General features: G+C 36.3%; 1 protein-coding gene across 1 annotated transcript in view; it reads left to right on the top strand.

Annotated features, from left to right (window-relative positions):
- The window catches only part of GBE1 (1,4-alpha-glucan branching enzyme 1), a 290,669-nt gene that overhangs the window by 153,954 nt on the left and 111,453 nt on the right, over positions 1-25,262 (top strand). The window lies entirely within an intron of this gene.

Raw genomic sequence — 25,262 nt, 5'->3', positions numbered from 1 at the left:
AAAATGCTTCAGCAAGTACTTGGATAAAGTGAAAAATTCTAATTTTTGAACATAAATTAGATGACTTTTACATGGAAGAAGTTGTTTTGCTTCACTCTTAATAACAGGCATTATTTTATATTTTGTAGCCATATAGGAATCACTCATGTCAGATGAAGCAGCATAATATATGAGAAAAGACACAAGAGGCAGGGTTCCAGGCCTAGTTTCACTCTGGTACAAATTAATCATTCTGGTTCTCAGGTTTTTCATTATAAAAGGAGGCAGAGTTTTGGGACTAATACAATTCCCTCCGTAAAGGTATTTTGTTATTTGTGTCATCTTATTGAACATTGCTTTTTATACTATAGATTTATAAGTAAAAAAAGGACTGAACCTATGTTAATTCTATGATACAACTTAATTTCATTATTGAGTAAATCTTTTAAAAGTAGAATGTGGATGAGAAATACAATTAATGAAGCTTTCTGGTTCATATTTGGATGAGTAAGTGTTGACTCTGTCCTGTATAACTGTGTCTTATGAAAGAAGTACACTAAATTGTTAAGTTTTTATGTTTTGAAACAATTTCGATGTGGAATTGAATCTTAAAAAGAAATACATTCAGTAGGTGGGTTTCTATGTTATGATACTTTATTTTATTAAAATATGTATTATACTATATTTTTTCTATATCTAGAGCTCTCAAAGTCCATTTAACGTTATCCAGTTTTTTAAGGAAAAAGAATTACACATAACTGTCTTTAAAACTTTTCTGGTATTGAAATTAAGACATATTTAAACTTTAATTTAATACTTATTTTCTTCTTCATTGAATTAACTATTAATCTTTATCAGGTGCTTACTTTTGGTTAATATAATGTATGATTGCAGGTTTTTTTTTTCCTTATGATTTTTTTTTGGTTTTGTTATGTCATGTAGGCTTAGACTTTTGTAAATATAGTTCCATTCAAAATATATTTCTATAATTCAAGTATTTTGTTTACTTCATATGTCCATTTCTATGTAGATTTATGCTTTTAGTTACGACATCGTTAAGCTACATAGATAAATCCTACAAAACCAAATTTTTAAAAAGCTAAATCCAAATTCCCACAAATAATTCTATAATATTTAGGTTTGTCAATTTATAACATGCTAAAGATTCCAGGATCCTTATCTTTGAATTATTTTCTCAATGTATGCATGCTAAGTTGCTTCAGTCACGTTTGACTCTTTGTTACCCTATGGACTATGGCCCGCCAGGCTGCTCTGACTTCGGATTCTCCAGGCAAGAATATTGGAGTAGGTTGCCATGTTCTCCTGTAGGAGATCCTCCTGACCCAGAGATCGAACCCACATCTCTTATGTCTCTTGTATAGACAGGCTAGTTCTTTACCACTAGTGCCAGCTGGGAAGCGCATACTGTGGTATAATTGATTAAAATCTTTATTAACAAAAAATTTATATTAGCCTGATGAAAATATATTACAGTTTTCTTTTACATTCTCTTCCTTCTCTTCTGACTAGTTGGAACGTGTTAGTCACTCAGTCATGTTGGACTCTTGCAAACCAATGGACTGTAGCCCACCAGGCTCCTCTGTCCAGGGGATTCTCCAGGCAAGGATACTGGAGTAGGTTGCCATTCCCTTCTGCAGGGGATCTTCCCAACTCAGGGTTCAAACCCTGGTCCCCTGCATTGCAGGCAGATTCTTTGTTGTCTGAGCCACCAGGCAAGCTCCATCTCACTAGTTATAGCATATGTAATATAACATTGTTTTGGCATAATGCGAAAACCATTTTTATAATCAGCATTCATGATTAAAGTCCTTTGCACTTTTGGTTGTTTATTGCTGCTTAACAAACCTGCTCAAAATGCAATGACTCCAGATAAGGGCAGTTGATTATTTTACTTTTAGATCTGCAATTGGGGCATAGGTCAGTGTGACATCTCTCCTCTTTTCCTTGTTATGGTCTAGATCTGGAAACAGACATAGTGTCATTTCTGCTGCAAGTTATTGTCCAAACAGTTACAGATTTGGGGGTGTGCATCCTTTAATTTCACTCAGGCGTATCAAAGAGTTTTACGGTTAACTTTCACAAATTTCCACATCTAACACATTTTGTCCATACACAGTAAATATGCCATTTCACAAATTCAAAAGAGATATATTAAAATAACTGTCTATGTGAAAATGTTATTGCTTTTCTCAGCTATATTTCTGTGGTAGAGAGTTTGTCTGAAATAGGCAATTTTCAAAAAAATATGCTAATCAATATAAAAGTAATAATGTCATTTTTGTTAATTAGAAAATATAAAAAGGCATAGGAAATCCAGAATATAAATTATTATTCTTTATAAATATAAATAACATTGTTTGTATGTGGCTGTACCTAATGAGTATTCTTTTCATGCATGTAGGAAAGGGAAAGTCGCTCAGTCATGTCCGACTCTTTGTGACACCATGTACTATATACAGTCCATGGAATTCTCCGGGCCAGAATACTGGAGTGGGTAGCCATTCCGTTCTCCAGGGATCTTCCAAACCCAGGGATCGAACCCAGGTCTCCCGTATTGCAGGTGGACTCTTTACCCTCTGAGCCATGAGGGAAGCCCAAGAATATTGTGGGTAGCCTATCCCTTTTCCAGAGTGTCTTCCTGACCCAGGAATCGAACCAGGGTCTCCTGCATTGCAGGCAGATTCTTTACCAGCTGAGCTACACGTTTTATCCATATAATCACAGGAAAACCCAAACTCTTGCTATTACTATGTACTTAGGATAGTGACTTGTTTATAATTTTCAGTTTGTTTCTTATCCAGATGAAATCAGCAATTATATTTATACTTCATGTTTTAAAAGACAGATTATTTTTCACCCCTTATCTTAAATGTGTTGATTAATATTATACTCCATTAAAAAGTAGATATAAAGAGGGTTCATGGTTAACCTATGATCCTAATAAGCCTCTTTTTTGAAAACTGGGAATAATTTTTGAGAACTTGAAATAATTTTTGAAATTATCGTGTTTACTGTTTGGAAAAGTTGATCTTATGTAGAATCAGTTTCTACAGAGATATGTTGCTGATGCTCATTTCATCCTGTCTATATGTTACAACCTGTCACCACTTATAGTTTCTGATTCAAGTGCCATCATCAGAGTTACCAGAATTAAATCTCTCACTCTGAGTAATACCAGAGATCCTGACTGTGCTATTTCATTACCTGCTATGAATAAATTTCCAATCAGGAGCTGCCCATGTTTTAATTTTCTGTCTACTCGGCTGAACTGCCTTCTAACTCTGCTAAATTACTAATGACAGTTCATAACAGAGATTGGCTTGTTCTTCCTTTAGTTGGTAAAGAGAACTTCTTGATAAATCTGTCACCCATAAGTTTCAGAAGTTTCTAGAATGAGAAATAATGGATATCATTTAATGGTTTCAGTTTTAAATTCTACTTTTTCCTATGTGTCTGGCACTATGTAAATGCACTTGATAAAATTATGAAGACAACTGCACATTTGTGGAGCTTAAACAATTATTATATCTTAACCTTTACTAAAGCACTAGATGAAAATTGTTTCTTTCTTGAGTATTTCCTTCAAAGATAAGATATGAATCTCAAAGGAGATAGCATAGTAGAGCTAATGCTCTTTTTTTTTTTTTTTTTCCCCAAGAACCTTACATTTAGGTACAAAAGTAATGTAATCATATTTCTGTCAGCATGAGTTTGTAATGTGACAACTATTAGGCAGGAAGACGCTCTGCTCTTATCTTGAGTTATTAGAGTTCCTTTCAGAAATAAAAGTGAATCTAGTTTGATCTTTTAGGGTCCTAACTACATAGAATAAAATAGCCTTTAGTATAGACACTATAGTATGATTTGGGTCTTTTACTTCTTTCTAGGTCCATTCTACAAGTTAGAATGTGGAAGGAAATTTGTGGGGACCATCTCTGCTGAGAGTGGATATTTGGATCTTAAATATTCTGTGATATCTTATGTGGTATTTCTTTTTTAATTTGTTAATATAGTGAATTGCATTTACTGATTTTGAATGTCAAGTCAATCTTGCATTTCAGGGATAAGGTCTCAGAAACTTAGGTACTAAAATTCTAAACAAAAATTTGGCATGTATTTATATGATATTTGTTGTTTAGTCACTGAATTGTGTCCAACTCTTTTTGCAACCCCATGGACTGTAGCTTGCCAGGCTACTCTGTCTGTAGGATTTCCCATGCAAGAATAGTGGAATGGGTTGCCATTTCCTTCTCCAGGGGATCTTCCTGACCCAGGGATCGAACCTGCATCTCCTGCATGCATCTCTTGGGTTATAGGCATATTCTTTACTGCAGAGCCACCAGGGAAGCCCATTTTTATGATATTACATCATGACTAAATCAGTTATTAATGATAAATCTTAATTTAAGGATTACTGTGATTGATATATTAATTAGTCTTCCCTGGTAGCTCAGACGATGAAGCATCTGCCTGCAATGTGGGAGACTCAGGTTCAGTCCCTGGGTTGGGAAGATCCCTTGGAGAAGGAAATGGCAACCCACTCCAGTACTCTTGCCTGGGAAATTCCATGGACAGAGGACCCTGGTAGGCTACAATCTATGGGATCACAGAGTCAGACACGACTGAGCGACTTCACTTTGTACTTTGATATATTAATTAATGAGTATATTACATCATGATGACTATCAGGATATTGAAAAGCTATGCACCCAGGACATGAATGCAAAACTCTAAATTTTTTTTTTAAGAAAACTTAAAAGTCGTATGCTATTCTGTGATTTTTTTTTAAAAAAGGAAAGAACAAAAAGCCACAGACCATCAAGTGAAATGATTGCTCTTTTTTTTAATAATAAAAATGGCCACAATAACACAGAAAAACAGCAGGAAGAAGGTAAATGTGTGCAACTACTGTTAAAAACAGGTATCTGAAAAAGTTTTAACTTCATATAGGATGCGTTGATAGATATATATGCTTGAAATTTCTACACATATGTTTTTCAGAAGTTAGGGAATAAACAAATATAAAAAATAACTCCCTTCAGGGTATAGGTGACATTTTAACAGCTAATTTGAAATAGCTGCTTTCAAAGAAAGTTTAGCTATGGGGAAATCATTTGGGGCAAAATATCAAGAAAAAATTTCAATCTTTGTGCTTTTATTGCCACACATAATTTCAGTCATAAAGAAAGTTTGATGTGCATACACATGAATCTTGGAGCATTTTTTGCCAAGCTTCTAAAATTGTCCCAATTTTAGTTTATCTTAAACCCATTGGTTATAATTATGGATATAAATGAATCACCTTGCAGTTAATTGACAAAACCACTTGACTAACTTCAGGGAAAATTAAATATATAAGCCATATTTCATGAAAGACGGTAGATAGTGGAATGAGTTGGAAGAAATAAGTTTTATAATTTAATAAAGATAGCCATTGATTTTCTTTCATTTATATCTATATAATATCACATAAGTGAAGTAAAGTTGCTCAGTCGTGTCCGACTCTTTGTGACCCCCATGGACTGTAGCCCACCAGGCTCCTCCGTCCATGGGATTCTCCAGGCAAGAATACTGCAGTGGGTTGCCATTTCCTTCTCCAGGGGATCTTCCCGACCCAGGGATCAAACCCAGGTCTCCCGCATTGCAGGCAGACGCTTTAATTTCTGAACCACCAGGGAGGCCCATAATGTCACATAGATATATCTCTTTTAGTGAGCTATTATAGCCAGGATAAGCATTAAAATCACATACCAAAGTGCTTGTAAGTTTAACCAGATCTTGACTATTTTATCTTTATTTTAAAGTTAGTTTCTTTTTGTGTATCTATTACTATATTACTAACGTGGCATATATTTGTGCTGAAAAGTAAATACGTACATGGAGGAGTATGCAGAAAAATTATTACTGATAAAGCACACAGTCAAAAAAGCTTACAGGTAATTGCTTAGGTAAATTAAGGTTAACATCAAAGATTTTTTTTAAGCAAAAGAAACTTTTTTTTCTGATCAGTTTATTCATAAATTTATTGAATGATTTTTTAAATAAACTTCCTAAGTATATACCCTATGTCCTATTTTTAAGGAGACAATAGTTTTCATATATTTTATTAATATTTAGCACAAAACGCTAAAAGAAAGTGTATGTTTAATTTCTTAAGCTAGGTTTCAGAACATTTAGTATTTTTTAAAATTGAAGTAACACAATATTGTTTTAGACAAATACCTGTCTTGTTCACTATAAAAAGCAAATCACAGATGGTTTAAAGATAATTTTGGACATCGATTTAGCAAACAGCTAGCTATTCCAAAGGGAATCAGGCAATTAAAAGTAAACAATAACTTATGCAGCGTATTCATTAAGAATATTAAAATTTCACAGAATTATTTTTAATAATGCTGGATGTCCCATAAAAATTCTTTCTGTTTTCTTCTTTTATAGTATTTTTTCTCTTCTTTTTAGTAACTCTTCCTTATTTCACCTTGATTAAGGAAACCGGTTAAATGTACCATTTCAAAGAAGGTAGAGTCAGATTCAAAATGCAGACAGACTAATTCTCTTTTGTACAAGAGACTAAGAAAGTTGCTGTATCAATCTAATCTGTCTGGATTTGAGTTTGAATGGTAGAAATATAACTTCTCTCACGGGGTTTATGAGATTATTCAGCTTCGCAGAAAGGTTTCTATTGATGCAGAGCGCAGCCCTGGAGTAAGGATTTACAGTCTTTGTATAAACTTTGTGCCTGGTATTATCTGCCTCGTTTATTCCCACAAGTCTAAAATTTAAGTACACAGGGATATCCTGAAAATATCTTGAGTATTTAGGTCTTACTCATAACACTCACCTTCTTAAATGCAAACTCACTCTAACATAGGACTGTTCTTGGTAATTTACCTTAAATTTGAAAATGTAGAGCATGGTCTAAAAGCAGCTTTTTAAACTTCAGACATGGGTACCTGCTTGTGAAAATGGTCTGAAAGTCCCTATTCAATGGTTGTTCATTTAAGTCTGGGATTTTCTCAAGTAAATGATAATATCGGGGTTTTTCTTATGACCTTTTTAAACAAGCAGGTGCAATGTGAAAAAAAATCAATTTTTCTGTTTTTATCTGTGTGTACCAAAACAGCTTGTTTAAGCATGTCTCTTTTCTAGGTTATGGACTAGCAGTTTTGAAGTTATAAAGAGGTATTTCATGGTTTCCTAGCTGAATGATTTCCTTAGTGTCATGCTGCTGATAAATAACCCATGTTATAGCAAGCCAGTTATTTTCAGAAAGTATAGATATCTCTTAAAATTTTGGAAGGACACATATTTATCAGCAACATAAAAATTATTTATTTTTTGAGGGTCTCCTCCATTCATTTGGATCAGTGATCAGACATATTTTTCCCTAACTTCTGAATTTCCCATCTACATTTTGTGATGGTGAGATATCTCTATTTGATCTTTACTCTTCTTTTTCTTTCACTGTTAGTAAGATAAGCCATCAGCATCAGGATTTCTTTCATTGTCTCTTTCCAGCTTAAAATATCTTCCCGAGATTAGACCGTTTCCCGAGTAGCATTTCAAATTTCTATCTGCTAGAAGTATTAGTAAAACTCAAGGGAAGTTATAGCTGACATTTTCTCTTAGTTCTTTTGGAGACAAAACAGTGTAACAGCCAACTTTTCTAAGACATAAGCCTATTCTTAGCACTGTGTAGAGATGGCAAATGAGGCCAACTAGCTCTCTAATGGGTCACCTGGCCTCTGTAAGCGATGATGATCATGATGATTATGAAAGTGAAAAGACAGTGTTAGTCACTCAGTCATGTCTGACTCTTTGTGACCCCATGGACTGTAGTCTGCCAGTCTCCTCTGTCCATGGAATTCCCCAGGCAAGAATACTAGAGTCCACACACCATGAACCTACTTAGAGTGTGCAGTTCCAGTAGCCTTGAGTCTAGCCATAGAGATGTGCAACCATGACCATAATCAATTCCAGAAAAATTTTGTTACCCCTAAAAGAAACCCTCTACCCGTTAGTGTGTGTGTATGTGTGTGTGTATGTGTGTTCAGTAGCATCTGACTCTTTACAACTCCATGGACAGACTGTGGTCAGCCTGGCTCCTTCATCTATGGGATTTCCCAGGCAGGAATACTGAAGTGGGTGACCATTTCCTTCTCCAGGGGATCTTGCCAACCCAGGGATCAAACTTGGGTCTTTACAACTGAGCCAGCAGGAAAGTGCATGATGATTAGAGTGTAGCCTTTATGAAGGGTCATTCAATTTGAAGGCATTAGGTACCTTGCATACATTATTGAACTTTCTTCTCTAACCACCTGATAATGCAGTATCTCCTCCCATCTTTTGCCATTTCCCATCTTCGGTCCCTGCCTCATTTTTCTCTGTTGCACTTACCACCATTTTGCATTTGAAAAAGATAGTAATAACTTGTTAATTTTTGAATTTAGTGATATATTTGCTGTTTATGTATTAAATGTGGAAGTAAAGTTAATTATTATTTCCTATAGATTACATTTTAAGTAAAGCACTATCTGTCTCTTAAACTTTTCAACATCAAATTTTCTTGGCATGAAAGTGACACTGCAAAGTATCAATTTGGTAGTGTTACCTATTCTTTGGGCTTCCTGGTGGCTCAGACAGTGAAGAATCTGCCTGCAATGTGGGAGACCTGGGTCCATTTCCTGGGTCAGGAAGATGCCCTGGAGGTGAAAATGATAACCCACTCCAGTCTTTTTGCCTGGAGAATCCCCATCAATGGAGGAGCCTGGCAGGCTACAGTCCATGGGGTTGCAAAGAGTCACACACGACTGAGCGACTAAGCATAGCACAGCACATCTACTATTTAGAACTCTGTTCAGTGAAGAAAGCTGTCAATGATACTTCCAGCCGCAATGATGATGAGAATAATAAATACTAATTATAGTGTAGATATAAAAGATCTGACATAAGTGATTTTAGAATTAAATGACCTTTATCTCTCTGATCTCAAACCAAGCTGTTTAACACTTGAATCTGAGTTTCATATATGAAGAGCTCATAATAATAATATTATTATTTATGTACCACAGAGCAGTTGTTTAAACTATATAAAATGACATCATTGGAAATGCATGACATACTATACGTAGAACATTATGAAGAGTTTAGAGTTGTACTTTCAGATTTTTAGTAAAGGTGAAAGCAGGTCTCAAGTCACAAACCAGCCATACCTCAGTCACCACTGAGGGAAACAGATCAGGTGGCAGCCTTGGCAACTCAGAACAAATAGGTCCTATCTGGAGGAGCTGCCACATCCAAGCTCCTGGGGATGATTACCATGTGAGAATGTGGCCCGTGAAGCCACATCTTCCAGTTCTTTGAGTAAGGTCAGAAGCCCACATTTTATATGAAATATTCCCATTTTTAAGTGTCTGCAATTACTTTATATTTTTGAAGTTATTGTGCAGACTAACCAAACAAAAATTTGGGATTGAAAACAATCTCTGGCCTCCAGGGCTATCTGTGGACTCTGAGATGGGCCTTAGGTTGAGAGAGTATCAGATTCTATAAAACCTCCAAAATTAAGTAGTAAATTAGATACTGAGTCAGATATGATAATAAGACATTACAGTTTAAACACAACATTGTCATTCAACTTTCTTTGCATTAGCAGTTGTAATTTTATAGATTTAAACTTGTAGTGTGATACTGTCACTCAGCAGAACTATGTTAGCATCTCCTTGATTTTAAGTAGCCAATGAATCAATAAAATAAGTGCCTTTTAAGATCAAGTTCAATAAATCAAATTTCATATTCAATGAAGAAATGGACAGAGTTAAAATTCAGCAGCCCTTTTTATTTTAATTGCATCTAGGTTTTAAGTAATTTCTTTAAAAATATGTAACTGTAGTTATTGACTTTTGAAGAAATTATAGACAATGGGTAGAGGCCTTGCTGGGTTCAAATACTATTTCCACCACTTAGCATGTAACCAAAGCCAGGTCAGTTAACATTTCTAAGTTTAATTTCCTCATCTGTAAAATATGATTCTACTTGTATCTCCTTTGTGTGACTGTAAAGATTTAGTGACAGACTAAATGCTAAGAGTTTTGCCAAGAGAACACACCAGTCATAGCAAATACCCTCTTTCAACAACACCAGAGATGAATCTACACATGGACATCACCAGATGCTCAGTACCAAAATCAGATTACTTATATTTTTTGCAACTGAAGATGGAGAAACTTTATATAAGAGGCAGAAATGAGAGCGGGAGCTAACTGTGGCTTGGATCATGAACTCCTTATTGCAAAATTCAGACTTAAATTGAAGAAAGTAGGGAAAACCACTAGGCTCTTCAGGTATGACCTAAATCAAATCCCTTATGATTATACTGTGGAAGTGACAAATAGATGCAAGGAATTAGATCTGATAGAGTGCCTGAGGAACTATGGACAGAGGTTCGTAACACTGTACAGGAGGCAGTGATCAAGACCATCCCCAAGAAAAAGAAATGCAAAAAGGCAAAGTGGTTGTCTGAGGAGGCCTTAGCAAATAGCTGAGAAAAGAGAGAAGTGAAAGGCAAAGGAAAAAAGGAAAGACATACCCGTCTGAATGCAGAGTTCCAGAGAATAGCAAGGAGAGATAAAAAAGCCTTCCTAAGTGATCAATGCAAAGAAATAGAGGAAAACAATAGAATGGGAAAGACTAGAGATCTCTTCAAGAAAATTAGAGATAAAGTGAAAGTCACTCAGTCCTGTCCACTCTTTGCGACGCCATGAACTATACAGTCTGTGGAATTCTCCAGGCCAGAATACTGGAGTGGATAGCCTTTCCCTTCTCTGGGGGATCTTCCCAACCCAGGGATTGAACAAAGGCCTCCCGCATTGCAGGCAGATTCTTTACCAGATGAGCCATAAAGGAAGCCTATTTCATGCAAAGAGGGACACAATAAAGGACAGAAATGGTTTGGACCTAGCAGAAGATATTAAGAAGAGGTGGTAAGAATACACAGAAGAATTATACAAGAAAGATCTTATTGACCTGGATAACCGTGGTGGTGATCACTCACCTAGAGCCAGGCGTCCTGGAGTGAAGTCAAGTGGGCCTTAGAAAGAATCCTACGAACAAAGCTATTGGAGGTGATGGCATTCCACCTGAACTTCAGATCCTAAAAGATGATGCTTTTAAAGGTCTGCACTCAATATGCCAGTAAATTTGGAAAACTCAGCAGTGGCCACAGGGCTGGAAAAGGTCTGTTTTCATTGCAATCCCAAAGAAAAGCAATCCTAAAGAATATTTAAACTACCACACAATTGCACTCATTTCACAGGCTAGCAAAATAATGCTCAAAGTCCTTCCAAGCTAGAATTCAACAGTATGTGAACCGAGAACTTCCAGATGTACAAACTGGATTTAGAAAAGGCAGAGGAACTAGAGATCAAATTGCCAACATCCACTGGATCATAGAAAAAGCAAGAGAATTCCAGAAAAACATCTGCTTCATTTACTGTGTTAAAGTCTTTGACTGTGTGGATCACAACCACCTGTGGAAAAATCTTCAAGAAATGGAAATACCAGACCACCTGACCTGCCTCCTGAGAAACTTGTATGCAGGTCAAGAAGCAACAGTTAGAACCGAACATGGAACAACGGATTGGTTCCAAATTAGGAAAGGAGTATGTCAAGGCTGTATATTGTCACCCTATTTATTTAACTTGTACGCATAGTACATCATGAGAAATGCCGGGCTGATGAAGCACAAGCTGGAGTTAGGATTGCCGGGAGAAATATAAATAACCTTAGGGATGCAGATGACACCACCCTTATGGCAGAGAGCAAAAGGGAATTAAAGAGCCTCTTGATGAAGTTGAAAGAGGAGATTGAAAAAGCTGGCTTAAAACTCAATATTCAAAAAGCTAAGATTATGGCATCTGGTCCCATCGCTTCATGGCAGATAGATTGGGAAACAATGGAAACAGTAACAGACTTTTTTTTCTTGGGCTCCAAAGTCACTGCATATGGTGACTGCAGCCATGAAGTTAAAAGACGCTTGCCCCTTGGAAGAAAAGCTATGACAAACCTAGACAACATATTAAAAGGCAGAGGCATTACTTTGCCGACAAAGGTCTGTATAGTCAAAACTATCTTTTTCCAGTAGTCATGTATGGATATGAATGCTGGACCATAAAGAAAGCTGTGCACTGAAGAATTGATACTTTTAAACTGTGGTGCTGATAAAGACTCTTGAGAGTCCCTTGGACTATAAGGAGATCCAACCAGTCCATCCTAAAGGAAATCAGTCCTGAATATTCATTGGAAGGACTGATGCTGAAGCTGAAGCTCCAGTACTTTGACCACCTAATGAGAAGAGCTGACTCATTAGAAAAGACCCTGATGCTGGGAAAGGTAGAACGCAGGAGGAGAAGGGGATGACAGAGGATGAGATGGTTGGATGGCCTCACTAACTACAGGATATGGTAGAGGACAGGGAAGCCTGGCGTATTGCAGTCCATTGGGTTGCAACACGTCAGATATGACTGAGCAACTGAACAAAACAAGCAACTCACTTTTCCCTGTGTGTTTGTAGTTGTGATAGTTGCCTCTGTCACCATCATTGCCACAGCATTGTTACAGTCTTCTTGTGGGCAGATTAACTAGCCAACCTATTCCTCTGAAGCATATTTAGAGGCTTGAAGGCAAGTAATTGCAATATTTTTTTGTGAGCCCAATACTTGTCATTATTGCTGTAAATCTCTGTTGTGGTCTCACTATTTTTTAAAAACACAAGAGAATGTTTTCTTGGTGAAGCTCCAAATCGGGAACATTTGTGGAAATGACCAATGGTGATCAACATCTAACAGTATTGAGAAATCACAGCTAAGAGCATTGGGAGCGGTAGAAAGCCCATCACAGTCAGAAACCAGCCCTGAAAACACAGCTATGTAAGGACACTCAGATGCAGCAGCAAACAGTTCCACTCTCTGTAATTGTCCCTCTGGGCATCATTAGACTGCAGTGGAGTATAATAATTGATCATAATGAACGTGAGTCATTAAAAAAAAAAAAACTTTAAGTCATATTCAAAAATGTCTTTTTAGGCACCAGGAAAAACTAAAACATTATTTTTATTAAAATGTTACATTTTTAAATGTTAGAGATTAAGTTAAAGTTTTCTGTCAACTCTTTATCTTAGGGAGAGTTTCTATAAAGATTTTTTTTATGTGGACTATTTTGTCTCCCCCGATGCAGAATAAGCAGAGTCCCTCTACTTATTATTTTTAAGAGTTTGAGGTGCCAAAGGCATTTTATTCAACAGTTATTGGATTGACTACCCTTATTCTTTCGCATTCTAAATCCGGGACCATTACATCCGTTTCTTAGAATATTTTATGGTGCTTTGTTGTGACGGGAAGACAGCATTTTAGTCTCAGGATGTTAATTCTAAATCAGCTTTCCCCAATAATGGATTCAGGTGACACTTTTTCAGTTTAATGGCTAAGCTGTTTGCTGTGACGCTACCTAGATCAGCTCAGGCTGGTCTCTCCTTTCTATTTTGTGTGACAGTTGATGTGACAATGACGATGGCTAAGGCTATCAGACCTCAGTGTTTGTTGTCTGGAGCCCCGTCTGGACTAGCATCTGCCCTGATGTTTTCCTTCTGACAAAATGTTACTAATAAGTGTTGCCTTAAACTAATCTGGCATGGGCTTCGCTTGACATGAAGTCTTTTTCCCCTGGTTTCTGCTATGGGCTCATTGACTAGCTTGTGTGGTTTTATCTGAAAGATGATCAGAAATAGCCCATCTCTCTTTTTCCAGCCCTCTCCAAAATGAGGTATCTAAGATCTCCTGGAAAAGAAGGTGATTTGGGGAACTTGGTGATAGAATGAAGGGATGAGCACTTTCGGGTCCTAGAGGTGGTGAGAGAGGCCTCAGTGTTGCTCTCCTTGCTGACCGCCTGGTCCTGGAGACTGCTGTGCTGCCAGGCTGCTGGCCAGTGGGGTCAGCAGGGAAAAAGCGGGGAATTATATGTGAAGGATGTGCAAAATAAGTGTGCAACATAGAAACCCAATAGTCCTTCTGAGAGGCGTATAGAACAACATTGTCCAAAAGAAATATAATGCAAGCCACATACATAATTTCAAATATTCTAGTACCCACATCCATCTCTAAAACGATGATTAAGGAGCCTACCTCATGGAACTGCTGAGAGATTTGAAGTATTAAAAGTATGTAAAGTTCTTAGAACAGTTCCTGGCACGTAGTAAGAATTAATTATTTTTTATCTTAGGGCTTGTTCCATAGCTTGTTCCACATCAGCTTCTATGTTGATCTCAAATTTATGTATCATGTAAACCTGAACATATATCCATCTAACCACCTTTGCAGTTTCTCTTTATATTACTTGCAAATTATTTCTCAAATCCAGTTTCTTTTTCCCACCTGCTGTCCTGTGTTAAATGCTCTTATTTGATTATCTACCTCCACTCTCTGCTCTCTTTCATGTTAATATGTAGTTTACTCTACTAGTTTTTGGATTGTGTTATTTAGTTTCTTTTTTAGCTCAGCTGGTAAAGAATCCATCTGCAATGCAGGAGACCCCAGTTCGATTCATGGGTCGGGAAGATCTCCTGGAGAAGGAACAGGCTACCCACTTCAGTATTCTTGGGTTTCTCTAGTGGCTCAGCTGGTAAAGAATCTGGGTTCAATCCCTGGGTTGGGAAGATCCCCTGAAGAAGGGGATAGCTACCCACTCCAGTGTTCTAGCCTGAAAATTCCATGGACTGTAAAGTCCATGGGGTCACAAGAGTTGGCCATGAATGAGCAACTTTCACTGTCCCTTTGTCCTCTACACCAAGCAAAGCTTCAGCAAAGCAAAGATACCCTTGTCTTGGTTCTCCTTTGTCCCTCGAGACTACAAGAGTGCTTGACTTACTTAGACACAAATTTGTTGGATGAATAAGGAAGTGAATTAATACATTTATGTTATTCTAAGGGTTTCAAGTTAGAGTATAGGTCTTGTGCACCTTGTAACCCCATTGCTTGGCACAGTAGTTCAGAGCCTGTCAGAAAATAGACTATCACATAATTGTTCAACTGAGTAAAAATGAAACCAATTATCTCTATGAAGTAATACTTTTTGAATATTTTATGTCCTTTTATTCCCAGATATAGGAAATGTTATTTCACTTTGTTCATGAAGTAACATTGGCGTTCAGGTTTGTCACAGCAGATTGTTCCATGTGACTACTTTGGGAAATGATCTACCAGGGAGGAAGGTCAGGAGGATAACAATGTGTATCACATGAAGAATGTGTGGTGCTCCAATAAGTTTGGAAAACCCCGAATTAAATCCAGCTGAACACATTTCTTTATAGTTGAAATTCTTGGAATCTTTAATTAGCTAATGTGCATTCTGAATCTTCAAGTAAGTGCTATACAATAATACTTCATTTCTCAAATTTCTTTGACCTTGAAGCACTTCACTGCACTTAGAAGAGACTTAAAAAAAAAAAAAAAAAAACCTTAGCAAGTCTTATGAGATTTTTGAAGAACCTGGCTCTGGTCTCATCCTCACTTACTCCTCCTCTTGTTCATTAAACTCTCACCACTCTGGTGCTTTTCTCGCTTTGGGGCCTCTGTGCACACTTTTCCCTCCGTCTGGAGTATTCCCTTTGTTTGGCCAGCTCCTATTTATTTTTCAGTTCACAGTGTAAAAGCCCCTTCTTAACTTTGGCAGTCTAAAATCAGTCCCCTTGCTCAGGTCTTCCTCTCTTCATCCTTCATTTATTTATCATAATCTGTAGGTAAAATTTGCACATAAATGTGCTTTTTATATTTTGAAACAGTGATGACTTACCTATTTTTCCTTTGATTTCATCTTTAGGAGATATTTTGTTGAGTGTGCCTTTGCAAATTATAATATATTATAATCATTGTTAATGATGGTTTTACATTTTTGTAACAAATCCTATTTGCAGTTTGTGTCCTTAATAGAAAATAAAAATATTCACTAATCCCCTAGAATTTCAGGCCCTTTATACTCAAATTATACTCTAATTTGAGACCCTTAGGAAAACATAAATGTATTAATTCATTTGCTTATCCATTCAACAAATTTGTGTCTAAGTAAGTCAAGCACTTTCTAGTCTTGAGGGATAAAGTAGATAAAAGTATAGAGACAGCAACTCGTGGTAGTTAGGGGATGGAACTCAGATAGCTTTTTCTTTGGCATCCAAGGCATGACTCCTTCGGAGAAGGCAATGGTAACCCACTCCAGTACTCTTGCCTGGAAATCCCATGGATGGAGGAGCATGGTAGGCTGCAGTCCATGGGGTCGCAGAGAGTTGGACACGACTGAGCGACTTCACTTTCACTTTTCACTTTTAAGCATTGGAGAAGGAAATGGCAACCCTCTCCAGTGTTCTTGCCTGGAGAATCCCAGGGACGGGGGAGCCTGGTGGGCTGCCGTCTATGGGGTCACACAGAGTCAGACACGACTGAAGCGACTTAGCAGCAGCAGCATGACTCCTTCCAAGCTATAGGTTTCTCTGCCGAGTAGGGCGTGTCATCATTTTAATTGTTTATTTAAATCTTTCATTTTCATCTCTTATCACTCTCAAACCCCCATCAACATATATTAATAGTACATTTATATGGTGTATATTTTAGAGAAATGAAACTTTTTTTTTTACTATTATTTTCTCAAACAGTAAGCAATAATACAACCTCCTTCAGGATTCACACTGACTTAAACAAAATATAGTATCATTCTTTCGTCATCAGCGTATCAAAGATTTGACTGCCTTTATTCTTCTCCGACTTCTTCCCTTTGTCCTCTCTCTTTCCATCCGTCTCTTTATCTGTATGTCTCTCTCATAGGTCTCAGCTGTACATTTGGCAGTTTACACTCTGCTATATTTAAAAGAGGATAGCCAAAAATAAAAAAAGTCATGGATTCATTTTTTTTATTCTTGCTAATCAGTTTCTGCAAAGAGCTAAGAGAAAATTATCTCTATGTTTTTTTTTTTAAAGTCTTATTATATAGACTCCACTTGCCACAGACAGGCGAGGTGTAAAATATTAACACATAGGCAATACAAAAGTTAAGAACCTCACTCAGAACCAAATACTCTGTTGTCTAAGTTAGATAGTCATCTGTGAAGAGATGAAGACCTAAGAATTTTTCTCACTGAGGCAGGAGTCAAACATTTTTTTTGTTTGTTTGTTTGCAATCTTTCTTTCTCCCCTCCCCTTCCCTTCTCTTTTCTCCACTCATTTTTTTTTTTTTCAATACAAGGGGGATTAAAGTTCTGAGGCTGGGGAAGATCTGGGTCTGTGTCTGCTGGGGGCAGAGCTTTGGTTTTCTCTCCTTTTTTGCTTCCCAGTGATTGGTTTATTTCCCTGCTGTGCTGATTATTTCAGCATTTAGAAAAAAAATGGTTGCAGCTAGAAGTTTGCCTTAAGAAATGTAAACCTTTGCAGTCATTTGAGCATAAATCTAGGAAATTCAGAGAAACTGGGAATAAGCCACAGGGAGGCTTGCTCCTTTTATCCACTCTTCTTGAAGGATTTATTAACATCCTGCAGAAAGTAGAAATCTGATTCTTGTGTTGTATGTTTATAAATTTTATTGCTCTGTAGATGTTAACTAGTTTATATCAGTATACACTAGATTCTTGTCTTGGGTTTTCTTATTATGTACATGTTTATATACATGTGTGTACAGACATCTAAAATCCAAAATTTTAAACATGTTAATCATAGACTATTGAATGTCTTAATTTCTTGCTCTTAACTACAGTTCATAATCTCAGCACAACTAAAATTGACTAATATAGTATATAAAATAAACACTAAATGTCCATGCTTTTTAAAAATGAATGTTAGGAGTAGGGGGCTATGTACACACATGTTGATGATAAAATAATCTGCTTAGAATCATGTATTAAAAATAAGTCTGGCACACATAAATGCTAAATTAGCTAAATTAATTAATTTAACAATATTTTTTGAGTATTTATTATGTACACAATACTCCTCAACCCTGGAAAGGAAGCAGTAAAAAAAAAAAACCAGAAAAGACCCCAATTCTCTGAGCCTTCTCTATAAGGAAGGAAAACAATACAAATTAAAATTCCCAAATAGTAGCAAGTACCATGAGGAAGAATAAAGCCAGCTAGAAGTGTTCAATGTTATGTTGACTGTAGTTGTTTTTTAATGTGGTGAAGATAACCATTTCTGAAGAGGTAGTACTTAAACAGAGACTTGAATGAAGTAAAGTACAATATAAAACTCTGGGGGATGAGTGAACAGAGAGGAGAATGCATTGTGAAGTCCATGTAGGGGAATGGGCTTGATGTGTTCAAAGGTAGGCAAGAGAGATGCAGAAGGGTAAGCAAGGGATATTTTTAGGAAAATCCCAAGATTTTGGTGGTTGTTAGATCATGTAAAGCCTTGTAGGTTCCTTGAAGGAGTTTGGATTTTCTTTGGTTTTATTCAGTTTATTCTCTGCTGATGGTAAACAATCTGCCTGCTATATGGGAGCCCTGGGTTTGATCCCTGGGTTGGGAAGATATCCTGGAGAAGGGAATGGCTACCCACTTCAGTATTCTTACCTGGAGAATTCCATGGACAGAGGAGCCAGGCAGGCACCAGTCCATGGGGCTGCAAAGAGTTGGGCCTGACTGAGCGACTTTCACTATTCACTATTTGACATATAAACTAAGATGTTGAGTAGCCAGTCAAATATCTGAACCTGGAATTCAGTGGAGTCATTAGGATTAGCACATTAAAATCAGAAGTCATCTGTTTATAGAAGATATTTCAAGCTATGAGATTGAATCAGTTTACCTGAAAAGTGATGATGAGGAGAGATTTGGTCCGGCTGCTGAGCCCTGAGTTACTCTCACATGATGAAGTCAGGAAGAAGGATCTGTAGGTGAAAAAGGAGGACAGGCTGGGAGGGCTCAACCATGCCAGCTGCAGGTGCTGGGCTTAAGTTAAATGAGGATTGAGAATTAGACATTGGTTAGGACCAGTGGTCATTTGTTTGAACTAAAAAAGGGTTTTATGGGAATGGTTGGGCTGAAATTCTATTTTTGATGGGTTAAAAATAAACGTGAAGTGAGAAAGAAAAGGCAGCAAGTGCATATAATTTTTATGAGGGGATATTCTCTAAAGGGGAATAGAAAAGTATGTTGGTAGCTGAAATAGAGAACTATAAGTCAGAAAAGTTTCTTTTAAGGTAGGAAATATTTCAGCTAATATCGTTGAACCAGTAGAGAAGGGAAAATTGCTGAGTCAGCATGGATAACTGTAGGTACAGATCTTTGGGAAGAGAAAGGATTTGGAGTCTGAATAGAGGATTGGTCTTGGAAAAGTGTAGGGATAGTTAATCTGATATAATAAGGAGATAGAGTATATGAGTTTTAAGCAGAGAGAGTAGTAGATTTGATTGGGTGTTGATGATATTCTATAATTGCTTCTGTTTTTTTCGTTTATTTTTAAAGTCAAGGCAGTCAGCTAAGGACTTCTGTGGTGGTTCAGATGGTTGAAGAATCTGCCTGCAATGCAGGAGACCCAGGTTCGATCTCTGGGTCAGGAAGATCCCTTGAAGAAGGAAATGGCTACCCATTCCAGTATTCTTGCCTGGAAAATCCCATGGACAGAGGAGTCTGGTGGGCTACAGTCCATGAGGTCACGGAGAGTCAGACATGACTGAGCAACTAACACTTAACAGTCAGCTGAAGGTGAAAAGTTGAGAGAGAGGTATTGGAAATCCCAGTTGAAAGGAGATATAGAAATATTATCTGAGAGAGTGAGAGAGTTGTTTCATCATTATGGAAATAATATGGGATTTTTGAGTGATTTTGAGGACCCACCTGCCAGTGTTTGAACCAAGAAGAAAACTGACTTTGAATAAGGCTGGAATTCTGCTAGGTCTACAAGTCTTCCTTTGAATTCCACTGGAAGCTGTTTTAGAGGATGGAGAGGGGCAATTGGTAAATGCTTGAAAGACAATTTTTTTCCCTCCATTTTCCTTGAATTTTCATATAGTTAACATTTCCAAAAAGTTGAGAGCAAAAAAAAAAAAAAAAAAGAATAAGTTTGAAGAATTACAGTTTTCCAGAGCAAATCTGTTAAATAATAAGTCACAGCAGGAGGTATAATTAATTACAAGCCAAGTAAGCTTGAGAGATAATTGATTCAAATATACTCAACTCATCACCAAATATATTCTTCATAGTATTGCTGGAGTGATAAACTTTCTCAAATGCAGATGTTGTGTGTGACTGACAAGTGTAAATCATTCTGTCGTAAACTACAGCCTATGACAGTTGTTTTCTAAACAGAGGAATGCTAATGCAATACTCCGGTGAAAATGGAGCTCTAGCATCTATTGTAGAGTGTCTGACACTTGAAACTGCCTCCTCCTTATAGATTATGTCATCGATTGATACTTTCTTGATCATATGAGATAGACATATCAGAACCAAAAATATAAAATAGGATTTCACAACTCACTTATGCCATCTCATATATGGTCCCAAATATTTCTTTGATATTGTCTTTACTGTTTGTAATCCACTGACTGAAGGTGGGTTTTCTTGATTGTCTGAATGATCTTGAGCACAAGAAACTGCCATTGTGCACTAGCGGATTAGAATGGCAGTTAGCAGTAGGCAGCACAAAGGTACCGTTCAGTTTGCAGCTATCTAAGAAAAAGTCTGGTGGTTATAAAAGTGTGTGCATGTGAGCTTGCTTTGGGGATGATGGGTGAAGTAGTCAGGAAAGAAGCCTAACTCCTTGTATGCTGTTGTCCCCAGGACAGAAACTATGGGTCCATGGATACATTCAATTACATTTTTTTTTGGATATTCAAAAGGATCTAATGCTAAATTTTCAGAAACATGCATATTTAAATAGATGGCATTATTTTTAAAAGTATACTTGAAACAGGGGTGTGACTGCACTTCTTTATTGTATATCCTTAGCCAGTCCTGGGAGGAAGCACAGAGACTCTGAGAGCAGCAGGCAATAGTCACAGTAGGTTATTTATTTCTGTGTCTTGAGGCCCCAAGCTAGTGTTTTCCCAGCTGCCTCTAGCAGCCCAATGATTCCTGTCCACTTGGGACTGAGGCATCTTCACTGAAACCCTGTGAGTATGAGAATCACACTTTCAAAGTAATAGGTCTTAACGATAAATTTCAAGTCCTTGGCAAATTCAAAGTTCAAGTATCTGATCACCTTGTGCATGCACGCTCAGTAGCTAAGTCATGTCTGGCTCTTTCCAGCCCTCTGGACTGTAGCCTGCCAGGCTCCTCTGTCCATGGGATTTAAGAATACTGGAGTGCGTTGCCATTTCCTTCTCCAAGGGATCTTCCCTACCCAGGGATCTAACCTGTGTCTTCTGTATAAACAGTCGGATTCTTTACCACTGAGTCACCAGGAAGTCCTTATCTGATCACTTTCTACCTCTCTAAAATTCAACAGTGCAATTTCCCTCAGGTACCAAGACTCTGTGTCTTTATCCCTGCCATCCCTTCTCCTTTGGAATGCCTTCCCTACTCTACTTTGCTTTATACTCTATCTTATATTTCATGACTAAATATCTATTTCCTCTCATTGGAAATCTTTATAAAAGCTCTATAGTCTCTATCCTTACCCTTGTCCCTTTAAATGTCCTCTTGCCTGCCTCATTCCAATAGACTTAATCTGGACTTTACCTTCTTACTTAAATACTGCATTTACATAGATCTAATAATGTATATGTGTGTGTGTATAACTTTGAAAAAATCCCCATATTATTCTTTCCTACTAGACAACATGTCACATCAGTGACCTGCCTTTTGACTGTACTCCAACATCATATGTTTGTCCTCCAATTAATGCTTATCATCTATTAGAATTGTACCTAAAATAAAAGTATGTATATATATCCTGAGAGATTAGGCTGTACATTTCATGAAATATTTTCATGTAAGATGTTCTACTTTTGACTTTTGATATTAAAAATTATTTGTGTTTCAGAAATAGTTTTATTTTCTCACATATAGTAAAGCCTTTTTAATTCATATGCTTTATATCCTTCAGGGGCTTCCCTGATGGCTCAGATTGTAAAGAATCTGCCTGCAATACAGGAGATGCAGGTTCATTTCCAGGATCAGGAAGATCCCCTGGAGAAGGGAATGCAGTCCACTCCAGTATTCTTACCTGAAAAATCCCATAGACAGAGGAGGCTGGTGGGCAACAGTCCCTGGGGTGGCAAAGAGTAGGACACAAATGAGTGACTAACATTTTGATTTCATTCAGCTTTAATTTTATTTGTGCCCTAAGTAATTTGTTAAAGCAATATTTTTAATAGAAAATCATGATCTATTTTCTTACATACTGTCTGACTTATAAAGTCAAGTTCTTCATAAGTATGGAGCGACTTCATTTCATAAATTTGTAGATATCTTAATGGTGATGACATTTTAATACTATACCATTTTACTTATGATGAGACCTACTGAAAAAAAATGAATGATATTTTGTTTCCTCATATTAAAATGCAGTTAAAAATGTCAAAATAAACATGCAAAACCAAAGTTAAATCTCTTGATCATATTTTTGTGACGTAATGACTTTTTCTATTTTAATTAACTCCCTAAAGAATTTTTAAATGTGAAAGTCTCCAACCTAGAGGATAATTTTCAAACAATTACATATATAATTATTTACTTTATAATTTTTTTTCCATTCCACATAAAGTCACAATTTTATCATGTACTTATCTTATCCACCCCAATGAAATGTTTGTTGTGTTAAATAACCTATAAGTTCCAATCTGCCATCCTATCCTCTGTCATATGTCTATCATGGCATATAATTAACTGCTATGATTATTTTGATTTATAAATAATTTTATATAAATATAAGAATACAGAAATATGTACTTAAATACAGTAATAAGCTAATTGTCAATTTTATTTAATTAGTATAATAACCTGTAATTATAAATTTGATTATGAATATATACATCATATATTGATTTTTTTTATTCTGATTTCAACATGGACAGAAATAGGAGAAGACCATAAAACCACCGTGTTTTCTGTAAATTTATATGGAAACATTATAGCTATATTCTCATTATTTTTATATAAATTGAAGGGTCATCTTTTCAAAAGTATCTCATACACAAGTTCAGAGATTTCTAAGAGAACATTAGTTAAGGTGTTTCTTTTGAAATGTGAGTGTAAAAGGCTATCAGGAGAGCCACCTGTGATGTAATTTTGTATCTTGAGTGTATCAATGCCACACCTTGGCTAGGATATTGTACCATAGCTTTTCACATGTTACCATCTGGGGAAACTGGTGCAGTCTACACAGGATCTCTCTCTGTTATTATATGTAGCTGCATGATAATCTCCAATTATCTCAAAATCAAAAGTTTAATTAAATCTTTTTAGAAACCTCTTTACATAAGAAACAAATTAGCTCAAGGAAAGTACGTGAAAATGTTAATAACTATTTATTATTACATCTCCTGGGTATTTGAAAGTAGTCTTCATTTTAAAAAGTGGATTGACATAGGTAATAATTTTTCAAATAATTTTTTTAAAAGTAATTTTGTTTAGATAGCCAGATCAGGACATCAGCTTCTTTTGCAGTCTTAAAACATCAGTGCCCACTGATATCTCCATGACTAGAACTGATCCTCAACTTTAGAGTTTACAATCCCCCTCCATAGATTAGACTGAGTATAGGGATCACACTCACACTAACCTCATATTTAAAAAACGATCTAATAATATTAGATGGAGTTTATGCCTTAAAAGTTAGTCAGGATCCTTGTGTTCCTTTGTTTTGTTCTAATGTGTTTTTGAATTCAAGTAAGTAGTTTTAAGGAATTTTAAGTGAACAAGAAATTAACACTAAAAACATTGCTTGGTCCTAGACAATATGTAATCTTGGTAAAGTAAGCGTCTTATGGACCATTCCTGCCTGACTGGTGCTACTACACCTATAATAAGTGGAGAATTTGGATTTACCAACTAGTATTTCTTTCTTCCCCTAAGTGTTGGATTAGTACTGGTGAACACATTTTATTAAGATTTGTGATAATGTTTGTTTTCCACCAAACCTAATTCAGATCATTGTTCTTTTCTCAATACCTTATTTTTCTAGAAATTTCATCAGCATCATCCTGGTTTTCACAATTCAAACTTGTCACCTTGTTTATACTTGGGTATTCCCTAACTCATCATCAAAGAAGCATTTATAAACTATGTTTTAGTTACATTTACTTCTGCTACTAGATGATGTTACTTATTGTATGTTGGTATTTATTTTACTCTGAGATGCTCTCTTTATCAATCTCTCCCATTGTAGACAATTCTTTACTAGAAAATTCATAGACTCAAGTCTTTCAAGAGACCTCAGTAACATCTTCAATCTTTTCTTCAGCATCCCTGTTTCTGCTTGCTTTTAGATGTCTTCAGTAGTGTGAAACCCATCTCATGAGGTAGCCTGTTCCATATTTGAATAGGTTTCTCCATTAGGAAATTTGTTGTTATATTGAGTTAAAAATCTGTCTATCAATTTATAACCCATGGACACTCACAAAACAGATCCAATCACTTTTCTACATGGTGTGCCTTTAAGTATTATACCCTGGGGCTCTTTCTATTTGCAGAATGTGTATTTCCATTTTATCCCCAATTGTTTTTCCTATTGCATTATGTGGTTTTGAATTCTTATTTATTAGCAAACTTGAATTTGTCTATATCCCTCTTAGATGTGGAATTCTAAATTTAATATACCAGATGAGTTCTGACTATATCATATTATATTTTAGTCATACATTTCTTAGCCATTGCCCGGTATAGGCCTGCATTGTATCCATGCTGTTTTGTATTCATTTTATACCTGAAAAGCGCAATTGTTATACAATACCTTAAACATATTAAGATTTTGTTCGGTTTTGTCTTTCACCTTGTAAATAATGTGTGTACCAGATAACGGGGGAAAAAAAGTCACTCTTTCAGTGATACTTCTTTTTCATTTCTTTGGTTTGTTTTACCTCATTTATTCTCCCTGGAGTATACTGTGAAGATGAGTATTTTTTCAAACCACGATACATGTCTAGTTGAAAGATCTTAAGATCTATCATTTAAATTTAAATTGGATTCTGAAAGGTCACTAGATTAAATCTCCTGCTATACTTACTGAAGGAAAATGTATGTTAAAGGAGGGAAAGCAGACCATTTTTTATGTTTTTAACAGGCTAAA

This window comes from Cervus elaphus, chromosome 31 (genome assembly GCF_910594005.1).
Source record: "Cervus elaphus chromosome 31, mCerEla1.1, whole genome shotgun sequence".
Lineage (NCBI taxonomy): Eukaryota > Metazoa > Chordata > Mammalia > Artiodactyla > Cervidae > Cervus > Cervus elaphus.
Note: the sequence above shows the minus strand (reverse complement) of the source record. Positions and strands in the feature narration are given on the sequence as shown.